The sequence below is a fragment of the Scyliorhinus torazame genome, chromosome 6 (assembly GCF_047496885.1).
Source record: "Scyliorhinus torazame isolate Kashiwa2021f chromosome 6, sScyTor2.1, whole genome shotgun sequence".
NCBI lineage: Eukaryota > Metazoa > Chordata > Chondrichthyes > Carcharhiniformes > Scyliorhinidae > Scyliorhinus > Scyliorhinus torazame.
Genome location: NC_092712.1, coordinates 22,892,173 through 22,909,527, shown reverse-complemented (window position 1 = coordinate 22,909,527; position 17,355 = coordinate 22,892,173). Strand labels below are relative to the sequence as shown.

The 17,355-nt window shown below is 52.6% G+C and overlaps 1 pseudogene; it reads right to left on the bottom strand.

Moving 5' to 3' along the window:
- LOC140425676 (myosin-13-like) overlaps nt 1-17,355 on the bottom strand; it is a 249,275-nt pseudogene that overhangs the window by 143,452 nt on the left and 88,468 nt on the right.

Sequence of the window (17,355 nt, the reverse complement as noted above, 5' to 3'; positions counted from 1 at the left end):
AGTGGTCCGAGGATGAATGTGCTAAATTGGGGGAAGGCTAATTATAACAATATTAGGCGGGAACTGAAGAACATAGATTGGGGGCGGATGTTTGAGGGCAAATCAACATCTGACATGTGGGAGGCTTTCAAGTGGCAGTTGAAAGGAATACAGGACCGGCATGTTCCTGTGAGGAAGAAAGATAAATACGGCAATTTTCGGGAACCTTGGATGACGAGTGATATTGTAGGCCTCGTCAAAAAGAAAAAGGAGGCATTTGTCAGGGCTAAAAGGCTGGGAACAGACGAAGCCTGCGTGGAATATAAGGAAAGTAGGAAGGAACTTAAGCAAGGAGTCAGGAGGGCTAGAAGGGGTCACGAAAAGTCATTGGCAAATAGGGTTAAGGAAAATCCCAAGGCTTTTTACACGTACATAAAAAGCAAGAGGGTAGCCAGGGAAAGGGTTGGCCCACTGAAGGGTAGGCAAGGGAATCTATGTGTGGAGCCAGAGGAAATGGGCGAGGTACTAAATGAATACTTTGCATCAGTATTCACCAAAGAGAAGGAATTGGTAGATGTTGAGTCTGGAGAAGGGGGTGTAGATAGCCTGGGTCACATTGAGATCCAAAAAGACGAGGTGTTGGGTGTCTTAAAAAATATTAAGGTAGATAAGTCCCCAGGGCCTGATGGGATCTACCCCAGAATACTGAAGGAGGCTGGAGAGGAAATTGCTGAGGCCTTGACAGAAATCTTTGGATCCTCGCTGTCTTCAGGGGATGTCCCGGAGGACTGGAGAATAGCCAATGTTGTTCCTCTGTTTAAGAAGGGTAGCAAGGATAATCCCGGGAACTACAGGCCGGTGAGCCTTACTTCAGTGGTAGGGAAATTACTGGAGAGAATTCTTCGAGACAGGATCTACTCCCATTTGGAAGCAAATGGACGTATTAGTGAGAGGCAGCACGGTTTTGTGAAGGGGAGGTCGTGTCTCACTAACTTGATAGAGTTTTTCGAGGCGGTCACTAAGATGATTGATGCAGGTAGGGCAGTAGATGTTGTCTATATGGACTTCAGTAAGGCCTTTGACAAGGTCCCTCATGGTAGACTAGTACAAAAGGTGAAGTCACACGGGATCAGGGGTGAGCTGGCAAGGTGGATACAGAACTGGCTAGGCCATAGAAGGCAGAGAGTAGCAATGGAGGGATGCTTTTCTAATTGGAGGGCTGTGACCAGTGGTGTTCCACAGGGATCAGTGCTGGGACCTTTGCTCTTTGTAGTACATATAAATGATTTGGAGGAAAATGTAACTGGTCTGATTAGTAAGTTTGCAGACGACACAAAGGTTGGTGGAATTGCGGATAGCGATGAGGACTGTCGGAGGATACAGCAGGATTTAGATTGTCTGGAGACTTGGGCGGAGAGATGGCAGATGGAGTTTAATCCGGACAAATGTGAGGTAATGCATTTTGGAAGGTCTAATGCAGGTAGGGAATATGCAGTGAATGGTAGAACCCTCAAGAGTATTGAAAGTCAAAGAGATCTAGGAGTACAGGTCCACAGGTCATTGAAAGGGGCAACACAGGTGGAGAAGGTAGTCAAGAAGGCATACGGCATGCTTGCCTTCATTGGCCGGGGCATTGAGTATAAGAATTGGCAAGTCATGTTGCAGCTGTATAGAACCTTAGTTAGGCCACACTTGGAGTATAGTGTTCAATTCTGGTCGCCACACTACCAGAAGGATGTGGAGGCTTTAGAGAGGGTGCAGAAGATATTTACCAGAATGTTGCATGGTATGGAGGGCATTAGCTATGAGGAGCGATTGAATAAACTCGGTTTGTTCTCACTGGAACGAAGGAGGTTGAGGGGAGACCTGATAGAGGTCTACAAAATTATGAGGGGCATAGACAGAGTGGATAGTCAGAGGCTTTTCCCCAGGGTAGAGGGGTCAATTACTAGGGGGCATAGGTTTAAGGTGAGAGGGGCAAGGTTTAGAGTAGATGTACGAGGCAAGTTTTTTATGCAGAGGGTAGTGGGTGCCTGGAACTCGCTACCAGAGGAGGTAGTGGAAGCAGGGACGATAGGGACATTTAAGGGGCATCTTGACAAATATATGAATAGGATGGGAATAGAAGGATACGGACCCAGGAAGTGTAGAAGATTGTAGTTTAGTCGGGCAGCATGGTCGGCACGGGCTTGGAGGGCCGAAGGGCCTGTTCCTGTGCTGTACATTTCTTTGTTCTTTGGGCCGGGCAGTGTCCAGGGGCCGAGCAGTGTCCAGGGGCCGGGCAGTGTCCAGGGGCCGGACAGTGTCCAGGGGCCGGGCAGTGCCCAGCATTGGGCAGTGTCCGAGGATGGACAATGTCCAAGTGTCAGGCGGTCTCTGGGAGTGGCCAGCTTCTACCATCGAGAAGGACAAGAGCAGCAGGCATACGGAAAGACCACCAGCTGCAAGTTCCCCTCAAAGCCACTCAGCATCCGGAAAACCTGGAACTCCCTCCCTAACATCACTGTGGATGTACCTACACCACATGACTGCAGCAGTTCGAGGCGGCGGCTCACCACCACTTTCTCAAGGGCAATTAGGGATGGGCGGCACCACAGGGCGGCACCACAGGGCTGGTAGATGCCAGGACAGGCCTCCCGCGGACTTCCCGATGGCCAATACACATCGCGGGATCTAACCAGATCACACAAGGTGTTACGATCTGCATTCCACCCACAATGGGCGGGACCCAGTCTCGCACCTTTAAGTGGATTTAAGAACCCAGTTAAGCTGGCCGTCGCTAGATCTAACGGCCATCTGGGATCAACCGGAGTCCCCGCCAGGCACCGTTCAGTCCTGGTTCACACAAACATGGACCTTGCGGAACGGCACCTGGGGGCTCCCAGGCCATTGAGGCCCCTAGATGGTCAGGGACAGGGCAGGGTGGCAACCTATATCTAATCCTGGCTGGCACCCTGGCACTGCCACCCTGGTACTGCCAAGGTGCCTGGGTGGCACTGCCTGGCTGGCAGGAACCCTGCCAGGGTGGTATGGCCACGGTGCCCAGGTTCCAGGGTGGCACTGTTAAGGGTTAGGGTCTGAGGGGGCAATGCCCATGAAAGTGGAGTGAGGGGACATATGAAGGGTGGGAGGCGAAGGCTGGGAATAAAAGGGGCCTTCGGAAAGGTTGGGAGGTGAAGGGAGGGGTCGTCAAAGGGGGGGTAGCCCAAAAGGAGCGGGAAGGCTTGAAGGGGGAGTGGGACAAGGCTGGTACCAGAAAACCCCGAGTGGGTCGCCTCGCCACTGAAAAACACTGGGCGGGTTGGTGGGTAAATCCTGCTCGAAGAGTGGGTTAGTCCTGAGCGAAACTCCCCCGGGCCCGATAAAGTGACTGGGGGCACGATTCAGCTAAATGGGAATAGAGTCCCACAGCGAGCCCGTTTAGCCTCGTGTCTCCCGGAGCACCCGGCACTGAGAAACACAACGCTATGGAACGACAGGTGGGTTAGATCGAGGCCTCAGCGGGGAAAGCACGACCGAGGCAGCCCCGTTTTCTACACGAGGAGCTCAGTCCTTTAAAATGACATCCCAATCTCTGGAGTCCCCGATGTGACCCCTGAGCCCCCCCCGCTCAGCCCCCAACTCACTATGGCGGGGTCCCCAGGCCCCCCTGCACCTCCCCCCCCCCCCTCCAACACCCACACAGGGCACCCCAGGCGCAATCACTGCCATGCGAAAAATGCTAGCTTAGCACCTTGGCAGTGCCAACCTGGTACCCAGTGGCAGTGCTAGGGTGTCAGGCTGGCAATGCCAGAGTGCCAGGCTGCAAGTTCCAGGGTGCCCAGGTATGCCAGCAGTGCCAGGGTGCCACCTTGCCCAAAGGGCATGCACCTGGGGGCCTGTGATCCGCTGCGGGACCCCCACCGCTGCCATTCCATTGTTTGTGAAGACCAGTACTGAACGACCAGTACTGCCATTAGCACTCTTTCCCCTTGGTTTCTATGGCCATTAGCACCCGGTTTCCCTGGGTTTCTGTGGCTATGACTCATCTTTCATTCTCACTCCACAGTATAAATATTTCCCACTTTCTCGTAAGGGAAAGTGCTGGAAAACCTCAGCAAGTCTGGCAGCATCTGTAGGGAGAGAAAAGAGCTAACGTTTCGAGTCCGATGACTCTTTGTCACTTTCTCTGTCTGTTAGCTTTGACAAAGGGTCATCTGGACTCGAAACGTTAGCTCGTTTCTCTCCCGACAGATGCTGCCAGACCTGCTGAGATTTTTGCAGCATTTTCTCTTTGGTTTCAGTACTGAACGACGCTCGCCCAAGATCTCCGAGGCTAAGGCGATAGATCCCACGCCTCGGGTACCTTGGGAATCTGCACATTGAAGTGAGACGAGCTGTCTCGATCTAATACGCAGATTTGCCATAAAGTGATTCCGCCCACAATGGGCGGGATTTACATCGCAATGTCTCGCAGGATCGCGTTAGATCTGGTGAGGCATTGTGAGCTCGAGCTCCTGGGAGCTCGATCTCCCGGCTTCTGTTGACCATGTTGCACTGCGGCACGCTGCTGTTCGATTGCGCCCTCGTGTGGTTAGATAGCGGTGAGGAATTCGCTGACAGAGCCGGGGAGAATCTCCCGCCAAACCCCCCTACAATGACACTCAGAAACGTTCCTGTTAGATCACCCCCTTTGTGTCCTCCTCAGAACTTATCGTCCTACTCTTTTTGTGTCAGTAAGCAGAACGTTCAGTCTGTCCCCCCAAGTCATTGACATAAATGATTAAAAGTTAAAATCCCAGGGCTGAGTTATGAGGGCGGCATCATTGGCAAGGCCAGCATTTATTGACCATCGTTAATTACCCTTGTGGCTCCCATTTCAGAGGGCATTACTGTGGATCTGGAGTCACATGTAGGCCAGACCAGGTAAGGATGGCAGATTTCCTTCCCTCGGGGGAATTGAACCAGATGGGTGTTTACAACAATCGGCAGCGGTTTCCTCGGCATCTTTAGACCTTTCGTGCCAGATTTTTAAAAATTGAATTCAAATCTGCTGTGACGGGATTTGAACCCCTGCCCCCAGAGCATTATCCTGATCTCTGGTTACAAGGTCAGTGACAATGCCACTACACCACTGCATATCCCATTGCAAGAGGTCGGGACGGGAGATCTGGAGTCACTTTCCTCTGTATTACCGAGGAAGACGTTCGATGTGGCCAAGGTTAATGAAAATGAAATGAAATGGAAATCGCGTTTTGTCGCAAGTAGGCTTCAAATGAAGTTACTGTGAAAAGCCCCTAGTCGCCACATTCCAGTGCCTGTTCGGGGAGGCCGGTACGGGAATTGAACCATGCTGCTGGCCTGCCTTGGTCTGCTTTCAAAGCCAGCGATTTAGCCCTGTGTGCTAAACCAGTTAAATCCAGACTGTTGCTTTCCTGCACTCCTAATTTAGGTGATTTAGGTTTTAAACTACTTCACCATGAATCTTACTCAAGCTGCTGCACTCTCACTTCTTTCGTCCAATTTGAATTGAACTATTGTCTAATTGCAGCATTGATACAGCTTCCCAGACCACCTCCGACATCACAGACTCACAGCACCGGGGACAACAGACCTTCTCAATGAGATCGATGCAGCCCTGCAGATCCAGGCCAAAGTCGACAAAGGTCCATTCGAGGCCCTGCATCTTGTACTCTTCCTGTTCCAGGACGAACATGTGATGATTGAAGAATTGCTGCAGCTTCTCGTTGGTGAAGTTTATGCACAGCTGCTCGAAGCTATTGAGCTGGAAACAGAGAAAGAGCTGTCAGCTGAGGGGATGAGGCCTTGGGAATCGGGCCTGGAGAATAGGCCGGTGATTTCCTCATTCGCCTTTCATGCTGCCTGACTGCTGCAGGAGGATATTTAATGGTAGAGGACATTCAGCCCATCATAATACATCCACCCAGGACATGTCTACACTCCCCCCCCCCCCCCCCCCCCCCCCCACCATCCCGCCCCATGACCTCAGGGTTTCCACACCAGCCTGCCAATCTACGCACGTTGGTAAATCTCCTGATATTGACCCTAAAGACGTCATTTGCTAGTTTTGAACCTCCTTTGACTGGTTCTTTTCGATATCAACGTTCTCCATACTACTAAATATAGATTTCTATGCCATCATCCTCTCTTTTCCAGGCCCAGACTCGAGTTTGCCATTCCTTCGTCATAGTTAGCCCACACATCTGCATTTTCCCAAACATTCCTGACATTCCTGTCTGTGCAGAGTCTGAACGTTCTCCCCGTGTGTGCGTGGGTTTCCTCCGGGTGCTCCGGTTTCCTCCCACAGTCCAAAGATGTGCGGGTGAGGTCGATTGGCCATGCTAAATTGCCCTTAGTGTCCAAAAAGCTTAGGTGGGATTACTGGGTTACGGGGATAGGGTGGAGGTTTGGGGTGCTGTATCCAAGAGCCGGTGCAGACTTGATGGGCCGAATGGCCTCCTTCTGCACTGTAAATTCTATGTCTATGTCTAAATGACTTCCCCCACCCCAGCACTGACCACTGAATCCCCAACCAACTGACCCTTTGACCTCCTCCCCTACGACCCAACCCCCACACCCCTGACCAACTGCCCTCTGACCCCCCCACCCCCCCAGACCGACTCCCCCAACCCGTCTCCAATCAAACCCCTTACTTTATAAACTACCTTCTCCATGGTTTCTGAAAGTGGCCGGACCTGCTTTATGGCAGCTAGTGCTGTAAAAAAGGGGGCACGGTCTCCTTACCTCCGACCCTGCAGCCCTCGACTGAAGGCCTCAGGAGCACACTGCCCTACACGGTTCTCGACCGAGTCAGAAGGTTGGATGAGAAAGGAACAGCTGGAATTCTAGGTCGGAAACTAGGCACTGAGTGACAAATCCGACTCTGGTTGCAAATCTGTGGAAATTCAGGCCCTTATGTTATTTCCACACATTTGTTTTGAATTCAAGTGCAGGCCATGTGGTAAACCACTGTTGCACCTCTGTTAGGTGATGTATGGTAGGACCTGCACTACAGGTTCGTTAGTAGTTCCTGCCTGCTGGCTCCGCCCAGTAGGAGGAGTATAAATATGTGTGTCCTCCATGCTGCAGCCATTTCGCCAGCTGCTGTGGGAGGCCACACATCTCAGAGCAATAAAGCCTCAGTTGTACCCAACTCAAGTCTTTGTGCAATTGATCGTGCATCAGCTATGTCCTTTGATTGTATGGTTTAAGACAAGGTGAAGATTTTCTCAGGGTCTAGACAGTCTAAAATCCTGAATACAGCTATCAGATCATCTCCCAATTCTTCCATCAGTGAGAATGTGCCCAACAGTGGAAAGATGAAGATTCACAATCTGTTCATCCCGGGGGATAAATTGGGGGACAGTTACCCTGATCGACATAATGTTGGGAACACTTCCCTGGATTGTCACCTTACCAATGACACAAGTTACATCCCGTCAGGGGAAAGGAGAGAAACATAGGATTGAGATCAGGAGAACACAAGTCTGACCTGAAAAATCTCGAATCCCGCGATGTCCAACACTCCGATGAAGAGTTTGCTGGGCAGCTTTGTGTCCATAGTCTTGTTTATCCGCGTGACGAGCCATTTGAACATCCGGTCATATGTGGCTTTCGCCAAAGCCCCGACAGCATAGAGGACCTGCCAGAGGTTAGAAGCAAATCGCAGAGTCTTTAAAAAGTCAGAAATTTGTGGGGTTAAGTTATGTATCAGGGAATACATTCCTGCTGGTTACGCATCGCATGATGTCAGCAGTGTTTGCGCTGGCTTTGGGCAGTGTTATGGGCCAGGGTTTAGAGAACCCCAAAGTGTATCATGGAGTTCACCTGACCCACAACTTTTACTAGATTGTGGTATGGGGAGCACACGGCCCACTCTACAGGTGTGGTACAGCAGAAATGGAAAAGTATTTTTTAAAGCAAAACAATGTTTATTCTATGAACTCAAGTTAACCTTTTTAAAAACCTACAGTGAACATCTCAGCAACCATTAATTCACATACAACCCCCAAAGAATACACACTAAGTAATGCTTTAAGCTTTCCTTTTAACATCCATAAGACTTAAAACACCATTTACCAGAAGCACATCAGGTTTACATTCACTACTGAAAACATTTATAATTCTGAATTCACCAAATGATCAAGAGATAGTCTTTTGATGGCAGAGAGATCAACAGTACACCTGCTCTGTCTAGCTTCAGCTCCAACACTGAAAACAAAACTAAAACACACCCTGCAGCAAACAGCCTAAAACGAAAGTAAAAAGCTGACAGGCAGCCCAGCTCCATCCACTCTGACATCACTGCAGTAGTAAACATCCATTTCTTAAAGGTACTCTTACTACAGATATTTATATACACACCCATTTATAAACACCCATTTCTTCCAGGTACTCTCACATGACAGCAGTTCACCACCTTTGATGGTATAAGAAACATCTCTTAATAAACCTCTCATCATGTTTGCTAAGAATCCAGAATGTGGACACCACCTTTTCTCTTTGCAGCAACAAAGAAATATAACAGGAGAAAACTGGCGATGAGGATAAAGGCAGAAAAATTACGAAAATAAAAAGATTTTCATCAGTTAACAGGACCGGACGCACATGCACACAGGCATCGAGCAAAGCACCGCTGGCGATGCAAAGGATTAACAAATATTTACACAGCAGCTGTGAGTAAGGAGACAACAGTCGGGGAAGATTTGCTTATGTTGAAGTGAGTGGGGTCTGAGCTACTGGGACTGCACACACAGTGAAGCTACACGGGCTCTGGGGAACGGAGATTTCAAAGTCTGCCGACTCTGCACAAGCCACTACCCGGGAGGACGGGGGGGGGGGGGGGGGGGGCGGGGGGGGGGGGGCGGGGGGGGGGTTGAAAGTCGAACTGCAGTCAGGCAAAACAGAAAATAATTCCTAGTTGCTGGTTCAAGGGATTGTTTGTTCCATTTAAAATTGGAATTGGGGGGGGGGGGGGGGGGGGGTAGACCCCAGGAGCTGGGATGCAAAAATGGGCATCATGGTCACGTTTGATGAGGATTATGAGGCATGGAATCCAAACGAGGAATGACCCCAATTGTTTCTCATAGCAAATCAGACCCCGGAGGACCTAAACATTGCAACGTTTCTCAGCTCAGTTTGGCTGTAAAACGTTGTTGCTGCCACAGAATCTAGTTCTGAGCAAAACCAGGAGATAAGTTCTTCATTGAATACATGAAAATCTTAGAGGGGCATTTTTCTCCTGAGCCGTTATTGATTATAGAAAGGTTTCGATTCCACTAGTGTAGTCAGGAGGAAGGTGAAAGCATTTTACAGTTTTTAGTGTCTTAATTTGGTGCAACACTTGAAGACACCCTTCGTGACAGGCTGGTTTGTGGACTCAGCAGTGAAGCTATTCAGAGGAAGCTGCCGAATGGAAGCGTGATCCAGATAATCATAGTTCATATTAAATATGCGCGGCCTATTTGAAGCAGCATTCTCCGGTGCTCGGGAGTCACCAGCCGCACCCGCAAAGCCTCACTCGGGCGACAATTAGTCCTGGTCTCCACAAGCAGAGGCGTAATGGCCATTTTGGGCATCTCAGAGGTCAATGGAGACTGTGGGTGCTTGGGGACAGGGCAGGGCAGCACTTTGGCACTCCCCTGGCACCCAGACAGTGCCAACCTAACAGGGTTCCCAGATGGCACTGCCAGGGTCACTGGAGTGACCAGAAACAAAGGATGGTGGTTGACGGATGTATTTCAGGCTCGAGGAAGGAATGCAGAGGAATTTCCCAGGGGTCAGTTTTGGGACCCTTGCTTTTCCTGATGCATATTAACAATCTAAATCTTGGTTGAAAGGGAACCATCTCAAAATTTGCAGATGAGACGAGACTTGGGAGCATTTGTGGGCTGGGAAGATAATATTGTAGAATTTCAAAAGAACATCGACAAGTTGGTGGAATGAGCAGATAAAGAGCAATGGAGAGAAATGTGAAGTGACTCATTTTGGTAGGAAGACCATGGAGAGACAATATATGAAATATAAAATAAGGGATAAAACATTCTTAAAGGGGTGCAGGAGTAGGCGGGTTCTGGGTGTACCTGTGCAGAGATCATTGAAGCTGGCAGGACAGGAGGAGAGAGCAGTTAATCACGCAAATAGTATTCTGGGCTTCAACAGGGCCACAGAGTAGGAGAGCAGGGAGGATAGACTGAACTTATGGAAAACACTAATTAGACCTCAACTGGAATATTGTGTCCAGTTCTGGACACCACACTATACGAAGGATGCGAAAGCATTAGAGAGGGTGCGGAAAGGATTCATGACAATGGTTCCAGAGACGAAGAGAGGTTGGAGAAAAGAAGGTTGAGAGGAGATATGATGGAGGTGTTCAAAATCATAAAGGATTTGCACAGGGCAGATAGGGAGAAACTGTTCCCATTGGAGGGAGGAGCAGGAACGAGTGGGCACAGGTTCAAAGAAGAAAAAGCAACCTTTTCCCGCAGCGACTGGTTGGGGTCTGGAACGCACGGCCTGAGAGCTTGCTGGAGGCTGGGTCAATCGAGGCATTCGAGAGGAAATTAGACTGTTGTCTGAAAAGGAAGCAGCACGGTAGGTAGCACAAGTGGTTAGCACTGTGGCTTCACAGCACCAGAGTCCCAGGTTCGATTCCCCGCTGGGTCACTGTCTGTGCGGAGTCTGCACATCCTCCCCGTGTGTGCGTGGGTTTCCTCCGGGTGCTCCGGTTTCCTCCCACGGTCCAAAGATGTGCAGGTTAGGTGGATTGGCCCTAAATGCTAAATTGCCCCTTAGTGTCCAAAAGGGTTAGGAGGAGTTATTAGGTTACGGGGATAGGGTGGAAGTGGGGGCTTAAGTGGGTTGTTGCAGACTCGATGTGCCGAATGGCCACCTTCTGCACTGTAACAGCTCTGCGATTGGGTGAAAATATTGGTGCCGAGAAATGATGATGGGATTGAGGAAACGGCAGAGTTAGTGTCCAACTATTATGTGCTTGTCTTCACAGGAGAACACAAATTACACACCAGGATTAGAGGGAGATGGAAGGACCAATAGGAGTGAGGAACCTAAATCAATATCAGCAGAGATACAGTGTTGGAGAAATCGACGGGCCTGAAATCGGATCAATTTCCTGGGTCCTGGTGGCCTCATTGCAGGAATAATGGGTGGTTTCTGATTTTCCCAAATTCCCTCAGTTCTAGAAGGTTCCCAGCACATTCAAGAAATGAGGAAGTAAACAGAAGATAACAGGTCAGCCAGCCTGACATCAGCATTTGGAAAATGCTGAAATCTACACTCAACAAAGTCTGACTGAACTGACACTCAGAGAGGGTCACTGTGGTTTTGTGAAAAGTAAGTTGTGTTTGTCTAATTTATTTGAGGATTGAACTGAGCAAGCCGACAAAGGTGAGCAAAGTAGATCTGGCCTACATGTCGCCGCCAGACCCACAGCAATAAAGTACAAAGAACAATACAGCACAAGAACAGGCCCTTCGGCCCTCCAAGCCTGTACTGGTCCTGGTACCATCCTTTGCCAAAACCCTCAGCACTTCCTTGTGCCGTTGTAGCGCACAAAGACTCACGAGAGACGGATAGAGATGAAGTCGATGAGGCTTTATGAAGCGTGACTTGTTCCCCGCAGTTCAGCAACAGACTGGCCTGCGGGGGAGAACTCCTGGTTCTTATACTCCGCCTTCAGGGCGGAGCTAGAGATCAACAGCCAACCAGGACCCGGGATCTGTCAGCCAATGACATCACGGCTTCACAGTCCCACATGACCCCTAATGCATACTACCACATTCACCCCTTGTTAAAAATGAACCCGGCGGGGTGGTGCTTCACATGGTGGTAGGGGTTTACAAGGCTGGTCCTGGGAGGAAAAAAACTTTTGCATGTCATCACACTGCCCTACACTGGGCTATGTACAGGGTTTTTTGTTTTGAACTATTTACAGTATTCGTAAGAGGGAAAAAGGAAAAAAAATTCTCGTTAAAGTCCACAACATTCTAGTGTTACACCGATGCCACGAGTCGGTTGGGCGGTCTGGTCGTCCTTGTCGATCGCCTCAGCCCCGGTGGTGGTGGTGCTTGTTCCAGTGTTGTTGTCTCCGGGAGCTTTACGGTTTCTGCTTCAGCTTCACTTCTGGTCGGACCTGGGAGGAGGACCGATCCTCCCGGGAAGGGGGCGGTCGCGGGGTGCGCCGGTGGCAGGGAGGGGGTGATTGGTGTCGAGGGGGTGTGCGTGTTGCCGGCGGGCGCCAGATCTCGCAGGGAGACCGTGTCCTGTCGGCCGTCGGGGTACTCCACGTAGTCGTACTGTGGGTTCGCGTGGAGGAGGTGAACCCTCTCGACCAACGGGTCCGACTTGTGCGCCCGCACACGTTTCCGGAGCAAGATGGGTCCTGGGGCCGCCAGCCAGGTCGGCAGCGACGTTCCAGAGGAGGACTTCCTGGGGAAGACAAGGAGGCGCTCATGAGGCGTTTGGTTAGTGGTGGTACACAGTAGCGACCGGATGGAGTGGAGGGCGTCTGGGAGGACCTCCTGCCACCGTGAAACTGGGAGATCCCTGGACCGTAGGGCCAGTAGGACGGTCTTCCAGACCGTGCCGTTCTCCCTCTCTACTTGCCCGTTCCCCCGGGGGTTGTAGCTGGTCGTCCTGCTCGAGGCTATACCCTTGCTGAGCAGGAACTGGCGCAGCTCGTCACTCATGAAGGAGGACCCCCTGTCGCTATGGACGTATGCGGGGCAACCGAACAGTGTGAATATGGTGTTAAGGGCTTTAATGACTGTGGCCGCTGTCATGTCAGGGCAGGGGATGGCGAAGGGGAAACGGGAGTACTCGTCCACCACGTTCAGGAAGTATGTGTTGCGGTCGGTGGAGGGGAGGGGCCCTTTGAAATCCAGACTGAGGCGTTCAAAGGGACGGGAGGCCTTGATCAGGTGCGCACTATCCGGCCTGAAAAATGCGGTTTGCACTCTGCGCAGATGTGGCAGTTCCTTGTGACTGTACGGACCTCCTCCACGGAGTAGGGGAGGTTGCGGGACTTTATAAAATGGTAGAACCGAGTGATCCCTGGGTGGCAGAGGTCCTCGTGGAGGGTTTGGAGACGGTTAATTTGTGCGTTGGCACATGTGCCGCGGGATAGGGCATCGGACGGCTCGTTCAGCTTTCCGGGACGGTACAAGATCTCATAGTTGAAGGTGGAGAGCTCGATCCTCCACCTTAAGATCTTGTCATTTTTAATTTTGCCCCGCTGTGCATTATCGAACATGAAAGCTACTGACCATTGGTCAGTGAAGAGAGTGAATCTCCTGCCGGCCAGGTAATGCCTCCAATGTCGCACAGCTTCCACTATGGCTTGGGCTTCCTTTTCCACTGAGGAGTGGCGGATTTCTGAGGCGTGGAGGGTTCGGGAGAAAAAGGCCACGGGTCTGCCCGCTTGGTTAAGGGTGGCCGCAAGAGCTACATCGGAGGCGTCGCTCTCGACCTGGAAGGGGAGGGACTCGTCGATGGCGCGCATCGTGGCCTTTGCGATATCCGCTTTGATGCGGCTGAAGGCCTGGCAAGCCTCTGTCGACAGAGGGAAGGTCGTGGTCTGTATTAGCGGGCGGGCCTTGTCTGCGTACTGGGGGACCCACTGGGCGTAATATGAAAAGAACCCCAGGCAGCGTTTTAGGGCTTTTGAGCAGTGAGGGAGGGGAAATTCCATGAGGGGGCGCATACGTTCGGGGTCGGGGCCTATTATCCCACTGTGCACTGCATATCCCAAGATGGCTAGCCGGTTTGTGCTAAAAACGCACTTGTCCTCGTTGTATGTGAGGTTCAAGGCTTTAGCGGTCTGGAGGAATTTTTGGAGGTTGGCGTCGTGGTCCTGCTGATCGTGGCCGCAGATGGTTACGTTGTCGAGATACGGGAACGTGGCCTGCAACCCGTGTTGATCAACCATTCGGTCCATCTCTCGTTGGAAGACCGAGACCCCGTTTGTGACGCCAAATGGGACCCTTAGGAAGTGGTATAATCGCCCGTCTGCCTCGAAGGCTGTGTACTTGCGGTCACTTGGGCGGATGGGGAGCTGATGGTAGGCGGACTTGAGGTCCACGGTGGAGAAGACCTTATATTGGGCAATCTGATTGACCATGTCGGATATGCGGGGGAGAGGGTACGCATCTAGCTGTGTGTACCTGTTGATGGTCTGGCTATAGTCTATGACCATCCTTTGCTTCTTCCCTGTCTTTACTACTACCACCTGTGCTCTCCAGGGACTATTGCTGGCCTGGATTATGCCTTCCTTCAGTAGCCGCTGGACTTCGGACCGAATGAATGTCCGGTCCTGGGCGCTGTACCGTCTGCTCCTAGTGGCGACGGGTTTGCAATCCGGGGCGAGGTTTGCAAACAAGGATGGGGGCTCAACCTGGAGGGTTGCGAGGCCGCAGATAGTGAGTGGGGGTATTGGGCCGCCGAATTGGAAAGTTAGGCTCTGCAGATTGCACTGGAAGTCTAATCCCAGTAATGTGGGCGCGCAGAGTTGGGGAAGGACGTAGAGCCTGTAGTTTTTAAACTCCCTCCCTTGCACCGTTAGGGTCACTATGCAGAAGCCTTTGATCTGTACGGAGTGGGATCCTGCAGCTAGGGAAATCTTTTGCGCACTGGGATGGATGGTCAATAAACAGCGTCTGACCGTGTCGGGGTGGATGAAGCTTTCTGTGCTCCCGGAGTCGACCAGGCATGGTGTCTCGTGCCCGTTGATCAGCACCGTTGTTGTCGTCGTCTGGAGCGTCCGGGGCCGTGCTTGGTCCAGCGTCATTGAGGCCAGACGTGGTCGTAGTGCTTCAGCGTCTTCCTCGAACCCCGTGGAGCCGTCGATGCTGGGGTCCATTGTTGCCGTCCAAGATGGCGGCGGGGGTGAACAAAATGGCCGCCCCCATGCATCGCACATGGCTGGGGGGTCACAAGATGGCGGCGGGGGTGGACAAAATGGCCGCCCCCATGCGTCGCACAGGGCTGGGGGGTCCCAAGATGGCGGCGCCCCTCCTCCCCTCGTGGTGGCCAGGACCCAAAATGGCGGCGCCTGCGGTTCGCACATGGGGCGCTGGGGGGGTTGGGGAGCGTTTGAAACGCGCAGGACTCCTTCTTCTCCGGGGACAGCGGTGGCCGGGACCCAAAATGGCTGCGCCTGCGGGTCGCACATGGGGCGTGTAGCGCACAAAGACTCCGAGAGACGAATAGAGTGAAGTCGATGAGGCTTTATTAAGCGTGACTGTTCCCCCGCAGTTCGGTAGCAGACTGGCCTGCGGGGGAGGATGCCTGGTTCTTATACTCAGCCTTCGGGGCGGAGCTAGAGGTCAACAGCCAACCAGGACCCGGGATCTGTCAGCCAATGACATCACGGCTTCACAGTCCCACATGACCCCTAATGCATACTACCACATTCACCCCTTGTTAAAAATGAACCCGGCGGTGTGATGCTTCGCATGGTGGTAAGGGTTTACAAGGCTGGTCCTGGGAGGAAACACTTTTGCATGTCATTACGGTATGTACAAGGTTTTTTTTTCCCATAGTATTTACAGTAATCGTCAGGAGAAAAAGACAAAATGTTCTCGTTAAAAGTCCACATATTGTAGTAGATCGACGCCACGAGTCGGTCGGGCGGTCTGGTCGTCCGTGTCGATCGCCTCGGCCCCGGTGGCGGTGGTGGTGCTTGTTCCAGTGTTGTCGTCTCCGGGAGCCTTACGGTTTCAGCTTCGGCTTCATTACTTGTCGGGCCTGGGAGGAGGACCGATCCTCCCGGGAAGGGGGCGGTCGCGTGGGTGCGCCGGTGGCAGGGTGGGGGTGATTGGTGTCGGGGGGGTGTGTGTGTCGCCGGCGGGCGCCAGATCTCGCAGGGAGACCGTGTCCTGTCGGCCGTCGGGGTACTCCACGTAAGCGTACTGCGGGTTCGCGTGAAGGAGGTGAACCCTCTCGACCAACGGGTCCGACTTGTGCGCACATGTTTTCGGAGCAAGATGGGTCCTGGGGCCGCCAGCCAGGTCGGCAGCGACGTTCCAGAGGAGGACTTCCTGGGGAAGACAAGGAGGCGCTCATGGGGCGTTTGGTTAGTGCTAGTACACAGTAGTGACCGGATGGAGTGGAGAGCATCCGGGAGGACCTCCTGCCACCGTGAAACTGGGAGGTCCCTGGACCGTAGGGCCAGTAGGACGGTCTTCCAGACCGTGCCGTTCTCTCTCTCTACTTGCCCGTTCCCCCGGGGGTTGTAGCTGGTCGTCCTGCTCGAGGCTATACCGTTGCTGAGCAGGAACTGGCGCAGCTCGTCACTCATGAAGGAGGACCCCCTGTCGCTGTGGACGTATGCGGGGCAACCGAACAGTGTGAATATGGTGTTCAGGGCTTTAATGACTGTGGCCGCTGTCATGTCAGGGCAGGGGAAGCGGGAGTACTCGTCCACCACATTAAGGAAGTATGTGTTGCGGTCGGTGGAGGGGAGGGGCCCTTTGAAATCCAGACTAAGGCGTTCAAAGGGGCGGGAAGCCTTAATCAGGTGCGCACCATCCGGCCTGAAAAAGTGCGGTTTGCACTCTGCGCAGATGTGGCAGTTCCTTGTGACTGTACGGACCTCCTCCAAAGAGTATGGGAGGTTGCGGGACTTAATAAAGTGGTAGAACCGAGTGACCCCCGGGTGGCAGAGGTCTTCGTGGAGGGTTTGGAGGCGGTTAATTTGTGCGTTGGCACATGTGCCGCGGGATAGGGCATCGGACGGCTCGTTCAGCTTTCCGGGACGGTACAGGATCTCATAGTTGAAGGTGGAGAGCTCGATCCTCCACCTTAAGATCTTGTCGTTGGTGCTGGGGGGGGTTGGGGAGCGTTTGAAACGCGCAGGACTCCTTCTTCTCCGGGGACAGCGGCGACCCCCCCGGGACCGGCACACAGCCGCGAAATGGCCCTTTTTTCCGCAGCTCTTGCAAATCGCTGCGCGGGCCGGGCAGCGCTGCCGGGGGTGTTTCGCCTGGCCGCAGAAATAGCAGCGGGACGACTTGGCGTCTGAACCGCGCAAGCCTGTGGGGGGGGGGGGGGGGGGGTTTGTCACGACGGGGGTCCACGGAGCCCAAGGGGCTGCCGCGCGGTCGGGGCCGTAGGCGCGGGTGTTTCGCGCGGCCACATCTAGTGAGGCTGCAAGGGCCCGTGCCTCTGAGAGTCCTAGCGACTCTTTTTCTAAAAGTCTTTGGCGGATTTGGGGAGAGTTCATACCAGCCACAAACGCTTCGCGAATTAACATGTCCGTGTGTTCAATCGCGTTTACCGGCGGGCAGCTGCAGGCCCGTCCCAAAATTAGCAGCGCGGCGTAGAATTCGTCTAGCGATTCTCCGGGACTTTGCCGTCTCG